This window comes from Fundulus heteroclitus, chromosome 24 (genome assembly GCF_011125445.2).
Source record: "Fundulus heteroclitus isolate FHET01 chromosome 24, MU-UCD_Fhet_4.1, whole genome shotgun sequence".
Classification (NCBI taxonomy): Eukaryota; Metazoa; Chordata; class Actinopteri; order Cyprinodontiformes; family Fundulidae; genus Fundulus; species Fundulus heteroclitus.
The window spans coordinates 10,358,845-10,375,152 of NC_046384.1; the positions used below are offsets into that span (position 1 = coordinate 10,358,845).

The 16,308-nt window shown below is 37.5% G+C and overlaps 1 protein-coding gene across 1 annotated transcript in view; it reads left to right on the plus strand.

The window, feature by feature from the left end:
* Positions 1-16,308, plus strand: part of LOC105917418 — a 138,055-nt gene that overhangs the window by 91,798 nt on the left and 29,949 nt on the right. Inside the window, exon 4 of the mRNA XM_036127874.1 lies at positions 13,452-13,555. The gene's annotated coding sequence lies outside the window, so the exon portion shown is untranslated. The remainder of the gene's footprint in view (positions 1-13,451; positions 13,556-16,308) is intronic.

Here is a 16,308-nt window from a genome sequence, read left to right on the forward strand (position 1 = left end):
TTGCCCAATAAAACCCTGACTATTAAATATATTGTTGTAACCCATTTTTTCTTTAATCTATAGCCTCGTTGGCTTAGACATACTATTGACTTTTCTTTATTATGATGTTCCTGTCTGTCTTTATATTTTTTCTTTTTGACTTTTTGTTGTTTCTAAGTTGTAAACATAAAATTAAAAAAATGTCATCAGAAAGAGGCGCCACCGGTTTAACTCTGATGGAAAGGTGTGCACGGAGGAAACCTTTGCTCTGTATGGAAAACATGAAGGTCAGACAGAGAATGTGAACAAAGATGTGAACTGGACAGCTGAGCCTATAATAAATAAATTGGACATCAGAACATAGGAAATGTTCGCCATATGAACCGAATTAAGCATTCAAAGAGAAAAAACAGCCTTTATCAGCTTTACTGCATGGAGGTGGAAGTGTCATGATTTGGGGATGCTGATGTTTGCATCAAACTAGACGTCATTGTTGCTTCACTAAAAGGTTTTTGATAGAGAAATGTGCAACTATTTTCAGTATTTCTGAAGTTTGCCATGGCTCATTCTCATTGATAAATGTGTTTATTTCTTGTCAGTAAACCTGTTTTAATCAGGAATCTGATCTTAGCAAGACATTGCGTTCCCCTAAGAAATTTAAATAGTTTGAAAGAGTGAAAAGCTGTAAAAAGTGAGGTAGGAATAACTTTGCAGATTAATGCCTCTGTGATAAATTCCCCATCTAGTGTTTTTAAGCATACAAGGCGGTAAAAAGTTAAATATCTTTGAACACATAAAGGTGTAAAGCAGAAGTTTCTAAACCTTTTGCTGTGTGAGCCGAAAAATGCTAAATTTTGATTTTTTTTAAAATAAAAATAGCAAAAACTGTTTACTTTCTCAACAGTAAACTAAACCCAATATTTTATGAAATGAGCAAAGCTGTTTTATTTATGCAGAGAAGATATTTGAAACCTAAAAAGACACAAACTAGTCTAGATTTTTGTTTGTCTGTCTATTTTTTAGCAACAAGAAAAGAACACGTGTCTCCAACTTTATTTAGCAGAGCTTTAGAAATGGGCGTGCCCAAGTCTGCTTTTTAGGAAAAATCCAAATGTTCCTGCACCTATTTATAGAATGAAGTTTAAATAAAGCAAAAACAAAGGTGAACCTCACATTTTGCATTTTAATATTTTTGATTTGTATCCATTTTGAAAGACCTTGCATCCCTTAATTGGCCCCAAACATTTCTTTATGTAAACGGTGATCTGGATCATCCGCCTGCCGTTCTTGAATGGGCGTCAAGGGTCACACCTTGTGAAGCCCTGCTGTGAATTAACTATAGTAGAGGCGGTAGAAGAAGCTGTTTTGTGTCGCCTCCATCTTAATGGGTTATTCCTGTTCGACGGCAGCCCGCCCTCCGTGATCCATCTCCTTGTGCACCTGGAGAGATGGAAAATTTGTGAAAATGATGGAAACTGTCTTCCAGCACTGAAACAGCCTCGCATTCAGCTCTGCCGCGGGGCTCGAATCCCCTGCAGAGAAAATAAAATATCTTTTTATGTTTTGTAAGTCCTTTTACAATTTCGTGCATTCTGAGAAGCGACTCAAACAATCAGAACTGGTTGAGCTGCGTCCTGCGGCGAAGAGAAATGGCACCTAGAGGATGTTCCTCTCTAATTGCTAACACTTTTTTTTGCCAGCAGCTAGGTTAAGTGCTGCCAGCTGCATTTAACTACCTAGGATGACGGCGAAGAGCTTCTTGAGGAGGTTTTTTCGGAGTGTTACACGGATTACATATTTTGTGTTAAAGTGCTCCTTAAATCCAGTGACAGAAAAGAAAGCGAAAACATTATCTGCAACAAAGGTGAAACGTGATAACACTTTAACTGCAGTACTTTTCCAAACATTTATTTCAGTAATTTAGTGAAAATAGTTAGATATAAATTGATTTATTACACATTCATACTCATGGCTTACAGACTAATGAAAACACCAAATCTGTGTTTGCAGAAAACCTGATTATTGCTTCAGATCAACAAACACAGAGTTTTAATTGAGAAATACTGCTAATTATATCCATGCACTGTGCAGCATAAGCATTTAGCACTCGGTCAGGGCTCATTTGTCTTGATTTACTGCATCAGTGTAGTGCGTGAGGCGTTCAGGCGTCCCTCAGATTCGCCCTGACAGTTTCTCCATGGACTCTCTATGGTGTTCAGGTTAGGCTGCCGGCTAATACCATTGTCATTAAAACAGGTGTCGGGGCTAACGCTTGCTGGAAAATAAATCGCCGTCTCCCTGAAACGTTGAGCGGAGAGAAACATGGAGGGATCTAATGTTCCTTTTTTTCCTGTTACACTTTTTCCTTCCACATAACTTTCTGTAAACATGCTTTGATACAGGCATGTGTGAATCAGCAGCGACTTTCCCAGGATTGTGTCGCTCATAACATTTAAAATAAAATCACTTTTATGTAATATTAACTGTGAAATAGAGTTTTTATCATTTATGCTATTCTCTGGTTTGATGAGGCCATGGCATGAATCCCAGGCTCCATGTTTGGAGGACACCATACTGCAGTCCTCACCGTCTATGTCAGGGGTGTCAAACTCATTTTGGTTGAGGGGCCGCATTCAGCTTAATCTGATCTCAAGAGGGCCACACGAGTAAACTCATTGCAAGATTAAATAGAACTAATAAATGTGCACTTTTTATATTAAATTAATTTCACTTTTACACAATATATTATGAATAACCTCAGCGTTTTTAAGAAAAGTATGTGCAATTTCAACAATACTTTTACTCAGTTAAACATTTACTTGTGCATTATGCATAAGAACTGATCACAGTGATTGTACAATGTTGAAAAACATTTATTCACATTTTTTGGAACTTAAAAACACTGTCCTGCATGACAAAATACATCAAACAGATAAAAATTAAGAAATGATTTAAATTTTTCCACACCTGAAGCTTAATCTGCTGATTAAAACACAGCGCCCCTCGTGGACAATATAGGAACTGCAGATTTTCAATTAAACGATTACATGTTTTTTTTAATAATTGTTTTATCATTCTCTTCCTTTTATCTCCTCTTTCTTTCACCTTTTTTTTCCTTCTTGTTCTTCCTTTCCTCTCCTACTTTCCCATTGTAGTGTCCATATCATTTGAGATATTCCCCCCATGAATCATAATAAAACTATTCACATTCATAAATCAGGCGGAGCACTATTGCAAAAGCTGTACTGCTCCGCTTGTGAAAGTCAAATCTGATGAGCTCTTTTTGGCATTAAGACAACAATTCTTATTGCTACATTGCCAGACAGGACACTGGGAAAAGAAAAAAAAAAAAAAAAAAACATTTTTTTATTTTTTAATAATGATAATGCATTTAGCCACAGGGCCGGACTAAATTGTTCGGCGGGCCGGATCCGGCCCGCGGGCCGTATGTTTGACACCCCTGGTCTATGTAGTGATGCATAATGGAGGCAGGATCAGGCTGTGGGGAGGCTTTTCTGGGGCAGGAACTGGGGGACTAGTCCGGATAGAGAGGAATATGAATGCAGATCAGACTATAAATACATAATACAGATCAGACTAAGGTGGATCATATCATAGGATTGGCATGAGGACGACTGTAAATGTTCGTGAGTGGAGGTTTTCTTTTAGTATATTTGACAAAAATCTTGGAGATTTCTTACGTTTTTTTTTTACCGTGCATTGTTGTGCATACAGTTCGAGCGAGTAAAAAAGTTTCCATAATGGGTTGGGGCTGTAACACAACACAGAGTGAAACGAGGCGAAGCGCTGTATACGGAGCCTCCACTCCTTCCATAACGCTCCTGAACGCGTCAGGCCTCTCATCCTTATTCAAAAGCAGCATCTCTTTGCCTCTCTCCCATTCCAGTCTGCCCTCGGTGTAATAGAGTTCACCGCCGCCCTCTCCCAGTGGGCCAACTTTGCCTCCCAACAAATCTCTTTAGCTGTATGTTTCCGCGCTGTCCCCTCATGTCGAGTCATGGGTCAATGATAAAACTGTGAGTATAACACGCCCCCCCCCCCCCTCCTCCGTACACTTCAATGGCGCCCGGCGTTTCTCAGAGCAGCGGATGCCCGTGTCAGGATTGTTGGAGCGCTGCCGTGTCGGTAACCTCTGCTTACCTCATGCAGGGGTGAGTAGCCAGGGCAGATGTGTTTTACTTAGAGGCGTTCGGCGGCGCTTCACCTCAACAGCATCCTATAATGACAGAGCAGCTGTGCTGTAAACAAGGGACCCGCAGCGCCTCTCCACTATATTACATCTGTTCAGAGCATAAATCAAAATGACAACATCGTGACAGCGAGGCTCTGATATCACCGCAATTTGAGCGGAAAAAATATTTAAAGTTTGCTCGGAAATCTAAACATTGGTTTCTTTTAAATGAAGGACAATCGGGTTTGTTTTAAGAAGTTTACGTTTTTCTTCTTGCAAGTGAAAGTAACCAGACAAAAAGAAAACACCGTAGACCTTAGTGACACTAAAATAAAAGCACTGTTTCCTGATTTCTTAGTTTGTTTTACAAAAACAGCACCGTATAACTACTGGACCCTAGCAACAAATCAATTGTCATCCACATATATTAGTGCACAAATAAATGTTTCACTAAATACCTACTGATACAATGTAATATTCAAAAAAACTAATGAATAGATGTAAAGCAGTGGTGAGAAAGAGGAAATTCTGTGTTTTCTGAGGTGCTTCTATACCGGGGTGGCCAACCAGCTCAGCATCAAGAGCCAGAATAAAATCCAGCAGCATTGTAAAGACATCAAAATGTCCTCACATTTTTAATAACTCGGATGCCTCATGACGTAAACCTAAAGAGCTTTTAACATTTTCATATCTGGATCAGTTGTAGTAATTGCAATAAAGATGGCTGAACGGCAGACAAGCATTGAAGGTATATAACCACGTGCTATGTGCTTAAAAAAGACCAAAAATCATTTGATTATGATAAAATAAAGTTATATACACCAAGCCTCCATCCTGATAATGTTTTGATGGATAAAATGGCCCAGCACCGGGTGTGATTACTAGATATAAACAAATGTGGCGCCATCTAGTGGCAGTATCGCAGAATTATCATAATGCCGGTTTGCTTAATTAAGAAATCACTTGCAAATACTGCCAGACTTAGCCTGACCCTCTGCAATGCCTCACAGTAAAGCAGCAGATTACTGTGATCGAACACCAAACGTTATTAATTAAATAAAACGATCTACAGCAACTTTAAGAGCCTCATATCTGAAACATTTACTCACGTCAGTCAACTCTGAGTCACACCTGAGCCTCGGCAGGTTCAGCGTCTGCTTCAGTGAACACCAACGTTCAGACTGTATTCTCAGAGACACTCCAGGCTTTTCCCTCTAGGAATCATAGTTTTTTGTGTTTTTTTTCTACTGGATCTTGGACCTTTCTTCATTGTTTCATTAGGAGATGCTAATAGCCGTTAGCCGCTTCCTTGTTTTAACCCCTGCTGTTCTTGAGCAATACGTACTTCCCATGAATAAACACGAAAGGATTTATTTACTAACAAATTGAGCAAAAACAAAGCATAATAACTAATACACCAGCAGGAGGTGATAATGTTTCATAAAAACTATGTATGCAACCAGAGTGAACTACTGACGTCTAAACTTAAAAAAGTCAAAACATGTCTATGCACCTTTAAGCATCCTTGCTGAAAAACGAAGTTGAATGCAGGTGGGAGCTGATATATTTTTTTAGGATAAACAAATGTTTATGGCGAATGGCAGATAAACACGAAGGTCTCAGTCCTTGATGCAGTTGTCACAGGTTTGGCTCCCAAAATGTGATTCCCCTTCTCTCTTCGCACATTTCATGTCTGGCAACTGTCAAATAAAGGCCTCTAGAGCCACAATATTGAAAACAATCAATAAATTAAAGATTGAAAATTAAATGCACCACAGCTTGTAGTTAAAAGAATAACCTTGACAGATCATGTAGTTGCTCTGAGCCGTGCAGGACAGGAAGAAGAGCCATGCGTTGCCACTCTTGTCCATTTTTGCTTCCCAGAGGTTTTCCTTTTGCAAAAAAAGTTTAATCTTCTCAAAAGTCCAGACAACTTAAACATCCTATTATTCGTTGTTTCATACATACTCTTCCAGCACAAGGAAATATCTCACCTGGCTTGCAGAGGTCAAAAGTCCAGTAGTTTGGTTTCTCTGTCAAGAAAAATTGGCATATTTCCTAGCACATATGTTTTCAAATTGAAGCAATTTATAGTCATGATCTTTTTGCATTATATTGTATTATACTGTTGTAAATCAAAGTATTAAAATAGAGGAATCAATCCTACCTAATCATGTATCTGTAATTTAATGCATACTGGGAATGTAAAGACAAGAGTCCAAACTGATGCTAGTCTCTGCAATAAGGATTTGTCCTGTCATAAAACACAATTTAAAACTTGAATACATTTGCATTTTAATTAGTGCCTGCATGTATGTTGAACACAGCAGTTGTTACCATGGCAATTCCCTCATAAAGGTTGATAAAGTTATTGCCATATTTTTAAAAAGTAAAAATCTATTGCAGGGTGACATGCAAAAAAAAAAAAAGAGCAATTTCCTGTCGTGTCAAACTTGTCTCGAATTTATTTGTGAATCGGTTATTTTTATCTGCCAAACAATCCCCACCTTCAAAAGTAAAGTGCAAAGACTGATTGGTGTGTTTTTGCAGGAGGTGTGCCGGCGGGAAGGCAGCCGCGCGTCCTGATTGAAGCGATTTTTATTGTTGTTTGGCGAGGCGCGCTGATCAAAAACCAACGGGTCATGCTGCGACTCATTAATCAAACCCCGCGGGTGTAGATGCATGTCGCTGATCAAAGAGAGACTGATAGGTGGGTTCAAATTGTCAGAACCTAAAACAAATACAGTCATTAGGAATAAATGCCGCTCTGATTCAACAACGCTTTTATCAAGCACTTTGATCTGAATTTGCCATATTTGCTGCGGCGTTTGTGTTGCTGGCTAATAAACAGAGACTGACTTATGAGGCAAATATTAACAGGGTCCTGCTGATATGGCAACAAAATGTTATGTTTACTGTTGATCTAAAGTACCCAGGGCTGTTTTTGGGTCTAAGTCAGTTGTCAATTTCTTTGAACGTTTTTATTTGACGTTTGATTAGTTTTTAACTCGGTTCACTGCAAAAAGGGAACTAAAAATAAGTAAAATTTTCTTGAAATTAGAGTATTTTTCCTTGATTTGAGCAGCTAAATAAGACTATTTGCCAATGGAATAAGATTTTTGCACTTGAAATAAGATGATGGAGATGAATTGTTATTATTTTAAGTGCAGAATAGCTAATAACCTTATTTTAGGGGTAAGAATACTCATTCCATTGGCAAATAGTCTTATTTAGCTGCTCAAATCAAGGAAAAATATTCTAATTTCAAGAAAATTTTACTTATTTTTAGTCCCCTTTTTGCAGGGTTTGGTTGAGCTGCTATAGCAGTGCACAGCAAAAAATGGAACTAAAAATGACTAAAATGTTCTCAAAACGAATGCATTTTTTCTTGATTTGAGCAGGTAAATAAGATTATCTGCCAATGGAATAAGATTTTTGCACTTAAAACAGGAGCAACTCATCTCCATCGTCTTATTTCAAGTGCATTATATCTAATTATCTTATTTTAGGGGTAAAAATACTCATTCTATTAGCAGATAATCTGATTTATCTGCTCAAATCAAGGACAAACACACTCATTTCAAGAAATCTTTACTTATTTTTGGTTCTGTTTTTGCAGTGTGTGATTGAAAGATGAGAATAGTGGAGGGGGGGAAAAAAGCAGATTTGGCATAAAAACTATCTCCAGCGGATGGACAGATTCTGAAAGTCGTGTCTATTTAGAGAAAATCCTGCAAATACCTGATGCAGGATCTGGAAGATGCATCATCCATTATCCTTTGGTCAGACTTATCTTTTGGTAAAGACAAGAGAAAGAAATGGAGGCTTTCTGACAAACGGCATAAAATTATTATAGTAAAATAAATTAAAAAATGCGATCCAATAACTGTTAATGTGCTGGTAAGGACTTGCAAACATCAGCCATCTTTAAGGCAGATGTTGTTTATTAAATTATATGTAAACCCTTTAAAATAGTGACGATGCTGAGTTTTCTAGACACTTCCTTTAGTTTAGGAGCCTTTTCTCCTGCTTGAACGATTTAAAGACCAAAGTTTGGTGCTTTTCATTTCTCCCCTGCCTCCATCTTGTCCGTTGTTTGTTAGCACGCAACATTATTTTGTTGCAAAAAGGAAGCCTTCTGCCGTGGGACGCTTGTACCGACTGGGTCAGTTTATACCCGCCTTAAAGACATTTTATACTAGCAATGTGCCGATTCCCATCCACCTTAAGGACCCCGCAAATGAGGCAATTTGTACCCAACACAGGGCCTTTTTAGACAGTGTGTTGATTCCCTCCTGACTTAATGAGGCTTCAAACCAATAATGTGTTCATTCCTACCTATCTGAAAAGACCTTTTAACCAATCAAGCATCAATTTCCAAGCTCCTTAAGAAGGTTTCATACTAACCATTTGATTTTGTCTGTTTTAAGGATGTTTTACAGACCGTGTATTTGCCTTAAAGTTGTTTTTACGGCCCACCTGTCAATAGGGGCCTTCTTTAAAAAGTTTCATTGCAACCATCAACACCGACTCTCCTTCTGGGTGTTTTCACCAACCCTTTTCTTTGATAATTTCTATAATTCATCTGAATAATTCCTTCACCTTTGATACGTTGGTGAAAGGTCCCATGTTAAAACGTGGTTAGATGTGTCCAGAATTTATACAACTAATCGTCCTACTTTAAATGTTTTTTTTCCACCATTTTTAGACGATGTCAAAAAAATTATGCAGTGAACAAAGAAAAAAACTCAACAATTCAGAATGTTTTACTGTAAAAGTAAAATAGTTTAGTTTTCTCCTCTAACTTGGCACCAGAGCTCTGTGTTTGCAGCAACTCTCCAAATACTCTTCCCCGTCTTTCTTTATCTCACTGCTCTCTGCAAATAAAGCCGATTTTTATTTTCATTTTTTCCGCCTTCTCCGTCTCACAAAGCATCTCCTCTTATGAAGTAGCAGTCTCTTGGCAACTAGCACGTTATTCTGTACCGTTTGAGGCTTCGGCTGTAATAATTACCCTGTTAAATCTGAAACATGACAAGTGTCCAAGCTGGTTCCTACTCTGTTGTCCCTGCGCTATGATTTTTTTTTTTTTGCTTTATATTGGCTCAACTAAGTATTTCAGATAAAAGAAATTTTGATTTCAGCATAAACTTAAGCAAAGTTAATAGAGAAAAATAGTTTTTAATTGGTTGTTTAGTTGACTGAGGAGGGACGGCCGCAAAACCCCTCTTAAAGTGTTGTGAGATGATTTGATGCTGATGGTTTTGTATTTCTTTGTTTGTGAAACTGATACCAAAGTATAACTTTAAAAGATGGTCAACATTCCTCATTGTAAAGCAGCAGGAAGGCTGCACTTTTCTTATAAAAATATCACTTTATTCTCATAATTTTACACTTTATTCTCAAAATGTTATGACTTTGTTCTCATAATCGCCCTCCTCCCCGAAAAAGAAATAAAAAACAAAAATCCCACCCGCCAAATGGGGGTCCACCAGTCTCTGGTACTATTATTTCGGGGGTCATGGTCTGAAACGTTTGGGAACCCCTTTCTTTCATGACTGTGGAAGACTTTCGGCCCACTCTTCTTTGCTGAATTTTTTAAAATTTAGCCACTTTGGGGATTTTCGAGCATGAAAGGCCTGCGTAAGGTCTTTTATGCTCATCTCAGTCAGATTCAACTCCGGCGTTTTTCTAGGCCACTCCAAAGCTTTTAGTTTGTTTCATTTGGCTAGTAAAAGATGAACTGGCTGCTGTTCCTTAGGGTCTTTAAGCCTGGTTGCGCTCTGAGCACCTATGCAGACAGTCCTGCATGAAAAAACATGGCAGACAAGCAAGAACGTCTTCTAGCAGAGGTTTGTAAATATAGACATCTTTATGAATCGGGCCAAAAAGATCACAGTGATCCACCAATTCTTAAAAAAGACAGAAATCGGCAAAAAAATCCAGTGCCAAAAAATTAACACAATTTTTTTGGTTTAATTTTTTTACCTGCTCTACAGAATAACATCATTTTGAATAAATTAGTTAGTCAGATTTTTTTTTTGTAGGAAATGAATGTATACATCACTGTAGATCTGAAGTTTTTGCTCATTCGTTGTATTAAAAGACGGTCATCCACTTTGCAAATTATTTTTAATAATTCAATTAGACTCTTTAACCATAATAAACTTTAATCTTTTTGGTCTAGAAATGTGAGAACAGTATTTGGGTCAGTTGTGCTTTGAAAATGCTTGCTGTAATTTGCCAGTTTTAATAACTGAATTCAAAGCAGATTTTAATGCACCAAAGTCTGTATTTAATTAAATGTCATTGGATAGATGTTACTATGAAATTAAAGAGAATGTCAAAAGTGTGTTTATTAAAAGATGAATACTTTGTGTTGTAATTAATATTTTTATTTGTAGGATTTTAACTTTTCCCTAATAACTTTGCCTTAATCAAAAACTAAAATCTTCGTTCTGCATCACCAGATTTTGGTGGACCAAATCTTTCCATGTCTATTTTGCGTTATAATTTCACTTTTAGATATTCCAGTAGGTTATTTTTCAGCTGCTTCTCTTTTTTTATCTGCAGCTGTTTGTTAAAAATGCGCCTTTGAGACATCTGGGCTAAAGCTTTGATTTAGAGATGCGTTTTTATCGTTGATTTATGAAAAGAAACATATCGAGATAAATGTCGTATATCGTCATTCAGTATAAAAATATCACAATGCGGTTTTTGGTCCATATTGCCCAGCCCTACTGCAGAAACTACTATTAATGTAGCTTTCTGTATATGCCGATATGAGCTAGTTCTGTGAGTTTACGCGTTTTGTAGTAGACGCCGTTTTGTTTGTTGAATCCCACGTTTCCATCAGTTTTTTCCGCATCGCATAAATGCCAGTTGCTTCGAAATGGCTTCGTAACTCTTTTCAGAACACGCGTCTTCTTAAATTTCTTTAGTGTCCTTTATGATGAGCTGCTCTTTGAAGTCGTCTACTTCATGTTGCCAAGCAGGTTGTCTTTCAGAGATTTTTCTACTTGGGTCCTGAGTAGGGCTTGGTAACTTGGAAGAGCCGATTTGATACGATTCTCGATACATAGTTCACGATTCAATACGATTCTCGATACATAGTTCACGACACAATACGATTCTTGATACATAGTTCACGATACAATACGATTCTCGAAACATAGTTCACGACACAATACGATTCTCGATACATAGTTCACGACACAATACGATTCTTGATACACAGTTCACGATTCAATACGATTCTCGATACATAGTTCACGATACAATACGATTCTCGATACATAGTTCACGATACAATACGATTCTTGATACATAGTTCACGACACAATATGATTCTCGATACATAGTTCACGACACAATATGATTCTCGATACATAGTTCACGATTCAATACGATTCTCGATACATGGTTCACGATTCAATACGATTCTCGATACATAGTTCACGACACAATACGATTCTCGATCCATAGTTCACGATTCAATACGATTCTCGATACATAGTTCACGATTCAATACGATTCTCGATACATAGTTCACGACACAATACGATTCTTGATACATAGTTCGATTCAATACGATTCTCGATACATAGCTCACGATACAATACGATTCTCGATACATAGTTCACGATACAATACAATTCTTGATACATAGTTCACGACACAATATGATTCTCGATACATAGTTCACGATTCAATACGATTCTCGATACATAGTTCACGATTCAATACGATTCTCGATACATAGTTCACGACACAATACGATTCTCGATCCATAGTTCCCGATTCAATACGATTCTCGATACATAGTTCACGACACAATACGATTCTCGATACATAGTTCACGATACAATACGATTCTCGATACATAGTTCACGATTCAATACGATTCTCGATACATAGCTCAGCTTGATTTGTTTTGACTCCAATATCGATATTTGTTACTTTCAAATTAATGCTCAAAGTCATTCAATCAACACAACCAGTCAAATATTATATTTATGTTCAATTTATTGAATACTGATAAATTAACAGGAAAATAAAGTGCATTTGGTTCAATGCATTTAAAGCATTACAGAAACCAAAAATGTGCCCAAACGTCTGATTTTAGGGACGAAGATGTTTCTAAAATCCTGTCGGCCATTCTGCAAATTCGTCTCATCTGCTCTTCCTCGCTGTAAACAGTAATGGCGCTCTGTAATAACGCCCCCTAGGGGTTGGGAGGTATATCCATATTGAAAGCCAGAATATCAATATTAAATAATTTTTAAAAACATCAATATTAATCTTTGTATCGATTTTTATGCACAGCCCTAATCCTGAGAGTAATTAGGCTTCGTTGGGTTTGGTAATCACAGCTAATTTTGGATTTAACAAGAGAGCTGGTGCTTCTTTAGCTTTTTTTTCTCCTCAGTAATAAAAGAAATTATAATTTGAAACCAGATTTTTGTTTTTACTCAGATGATCTTTGCCTAAGAAGGTGGCAGATTTTAACAGCACTGCTGTTCTCCAGCTTTCTGCTATAGCTCCTTTTACCTAATGCCTGTAACTAGGGGTCATAAAGCAGTTTACACAAAACCTTTTAATCTGGACTGTAGCGATATAAAGATGTGACCTTGCATTGGGTTGATCGTAAACAGGTTATACGCCCTTTCTCTCCTCCTGTGTCTTGCTCTCGTTCACATCCTGAGTTTTAGGAGTCCAGCGGAGGGAAATGAATGGCTGATTCCTCACTGAAAACTTGGCTTCCAGCTGCAGCAGCTGCACTCTGCAGGCTGCGGCCGCTGGGTTTTCACGCACACGTGTGCACACTCGGAGCGCGCCTCTCGCTGAGCACAGCGTGGAGAATTGGAGCTTTCAGGATATGCATGAAGGGCTGTGTTTACTGCAAAAAAAAAAAAAAAATCTCTACACTGTAGAATAACTCCTGCCGTCATTGGCTTTCTGAGGCCGTGTCCCAGTGTGTTGTGTTTTTTTTGGTATTTTGAAGAAAATTCGTCATGTCAGCCAGATGATCAAAAATGGGTCAGTTGATTGGTTGAAACATGCACTGGCTTCATAATTCAGAGCATGACTGTTTACATGTTTTTCTAAAAATACCTGACAGCCGATGCATGCTGCGATCAAATAAGCCGGGTACGTGGAAGATGGCTTCTTGTCCCCCCCTTACATGTTAGTTTAATATTCACTGGAGCGTCTTCAGCTGCAGACAAACTATAAACATCTGTGCAAGTCACAGTTTATGTTTATGTGTGTTTAATTTTAGGACCTGTGCTATCAGTCAGACGTTTGGAGATGATTAACAGCTCCTGATGGATACATCGTCGCTCTTGGTTGTGCAAGAACCTGTGGCTGTTGCCATACGTGAAGGTATGAGGTACACCTGGCCACTTCAGTTCTTCATTAATCCAAAATCAACCCATGAGGCAAGTTTCTTGTCATACAATCAGCATAGCAAGTCCAGTTGTTACAAATTTGCAATATAAACAATATGATAAGTCCAATGGTTAAATGATTTACACTGCTAGAGCAATGGATATCTAAATGTGTAGCAAATCTGTTGACATACTTCCAGGAAATAATCCTTAAAATCTACATGGCAAGCCCAGCTGTTACAGAATGAGGTGTAATCACTGAACGGTCATAAAATCTTGTATATAATCAGTTATCATAATCAGTATGGCAAGCTCAGTGGTAGAATAATCATGTACTAGAAGCCCAGTGGTTACTCATATCCATGTATGGCAAGTCCAACCGTTATAAAGTTAGGTTTGCTAGCTCATTGAGTATATATTGTATATATGTGGGTAGTGTATGTCATGTCCAATCATATTCTAAACATGTGGAATGGCTGGTGGTCATGTAAGGTATTTTCAAAGCCTGTATGGCAAACTCAACAGTAGTATCCCCCTGTATGGCAATATTAAGAAACACATAATTAAGTTGTGTAGCTGTACCAATGGTCCTGATAAAGCATAACAACCCCCAAGGGACATATAACCAATATACAGTATATTGTTTGGCAGGCCCATTGTCGTTTTGTTAGAGAAGCCAACTATGAAATGTTAAACCTTTAGTAATACTAATACAAAAACCTCATCTTGCTGTACGGTACTGCAATCACAATGTACATAAATTTGCTTTGTGATTTCTTGTTTTTTGCTTTTTTGTTCCTGAATATAACTATAAATACTCCCAAATTGTACCTCATGCATCATTTCATTTTACAGTGAATAAGTTCCGAAGAATATGTTGGTTTGATGTAGAGAAATATGGTGAAAGACCTGGACAGCCTGCACTATTGTGTACAGAACCTGAGCGTTTATCTTGTATTTGATATAGGGTATGCTGGTTGATGCAGATGTCAGAGCACACAGCAAAGCCCCTATGGCAAGCTCATTGGTGATATTATTATATATGCCCATCCAATAGTCACACATTATGTGTATATGGCAAGCCAGACGATCAGAAAATCAAGTGTGGTAGCATAAAGGTAATCAATTCCAGTATGGCAAGGTATATTGACATTTAATTTACCCACCATTTACATACACTTTTATTGGGCAAGTCCATTCATTACAAAGATATATATATATATATATATATATATATATATATATATATATATATATATAGATATATATATATATATATAGATATATATATATATATATAGCAAGCCCAGTGGTCATTTAATTGTTGCATATTTGTTGGCCTTTTAAAGTACATTAATATCTTGCATTAAAAAGAAATTGGAGCAGATCATCAGGAGACCTAAGGTTATTTCTCAATCGTAGAAAACTATTCTTGATCGTTTCCACTTTGCTGTTACTTGCAGTCAATTGGATTTATTTGTTTATTTGTAGTCTGTTATAAAACATACACTGCTGGGAGCTAAAGTCTTAACTATAGTTTATTAAAATACCTGTATTAGTTTCCTCGTATTGTTTTTTTTAACTAGACAAAGGAATATTAAATGTAAATTATCTCAAAATAGTAGTTTCTTTACACATCTTGGTGCTAATAGATACTGAGAGTGCTTTACCTAAAGAAAAGATTCAATAATAAACAAGCCCAGAGCAGCGCTGTGCTGTCCTGTTGCATACCTCTTTAATATTAAAGATGAGGAGAAGTCCACCTACAGCTTTTGTTTTGTATTGATTGGAGCAAAGTCGATGTCAAAACATTAAAAATGTATCACATGTCCGCATGTGAAGACTTTGCCTCTGTACAGAGTCATGAATTAATTGAAGGCTTCGGAGACGAGAAGAAGAAAACATACTAAATGAAGGAGCCAAAAGTTTCAGTCTCAACAGTTTGGATCCCATGAGGTGGTGAGAGTGACCCGGTTCCTACGCAGGGAATTTATTTGATTGCAGTGGTTTCCAGGGCTGGAAGAATAAGATTAAGAAACATCACTATCAAAATAGTCTCTTTCCTGCCTTGTTGTTCCTTATTTTCTTTTTTGCTTCTTGTTTATACTTCCTTTAATTTGTCCTTCCATCCTACATTTTGCCCTTCCTTCCTCCCTTCCCTCTTTTTTTTCTTGTGTACTTAATTCACTTTTATATTTCATTCCTTAGTCTCCCCCAGTCTTTTAGTTTTGTTGTGTCTTTCCCTCTTGTCCTCTCACTTCCTTTCTTTCCTTCCTTTCTTAATCCTTTTGTCTCCTCCTCGTCTCCTGGTATCTTTACTTCCTTGTGTTCTCCCTTGCCTGCATTTTTCCTTCCTGTCCTATCTTGTCCTTCCTTAGCTTCCTTGTATCCTCTCTTACTTTTGTTCTCCCTTTTCCCTTTTTGCTTTCCTACCTCGTCTTTCCTTCGGTCTCTTCATTCTTCCTTCCTTAATTCCTTGCTTTCCTGGATTTCAATTTTCTTTCACGTTTAGTCAAATTTTGTCCTTTCTTTCTTATTGCATTCCTTGTCTCCTTGGACCCTTTCTCCTTTATCTTCATTATGTCCTTCCTATCTTGTCTCCTTGGTACTTCCTGCTTTATCTTCCTTATTCCCTTCCTATCTTGTCTCCTTGGTACTACCTCCTTTATCTTCATTATGTCCTTCCTATCTTGTCTCCTTGGTACTTCCTCCTTTATCTTCCTTATTTCCTTCCTATCTTATTTCCTT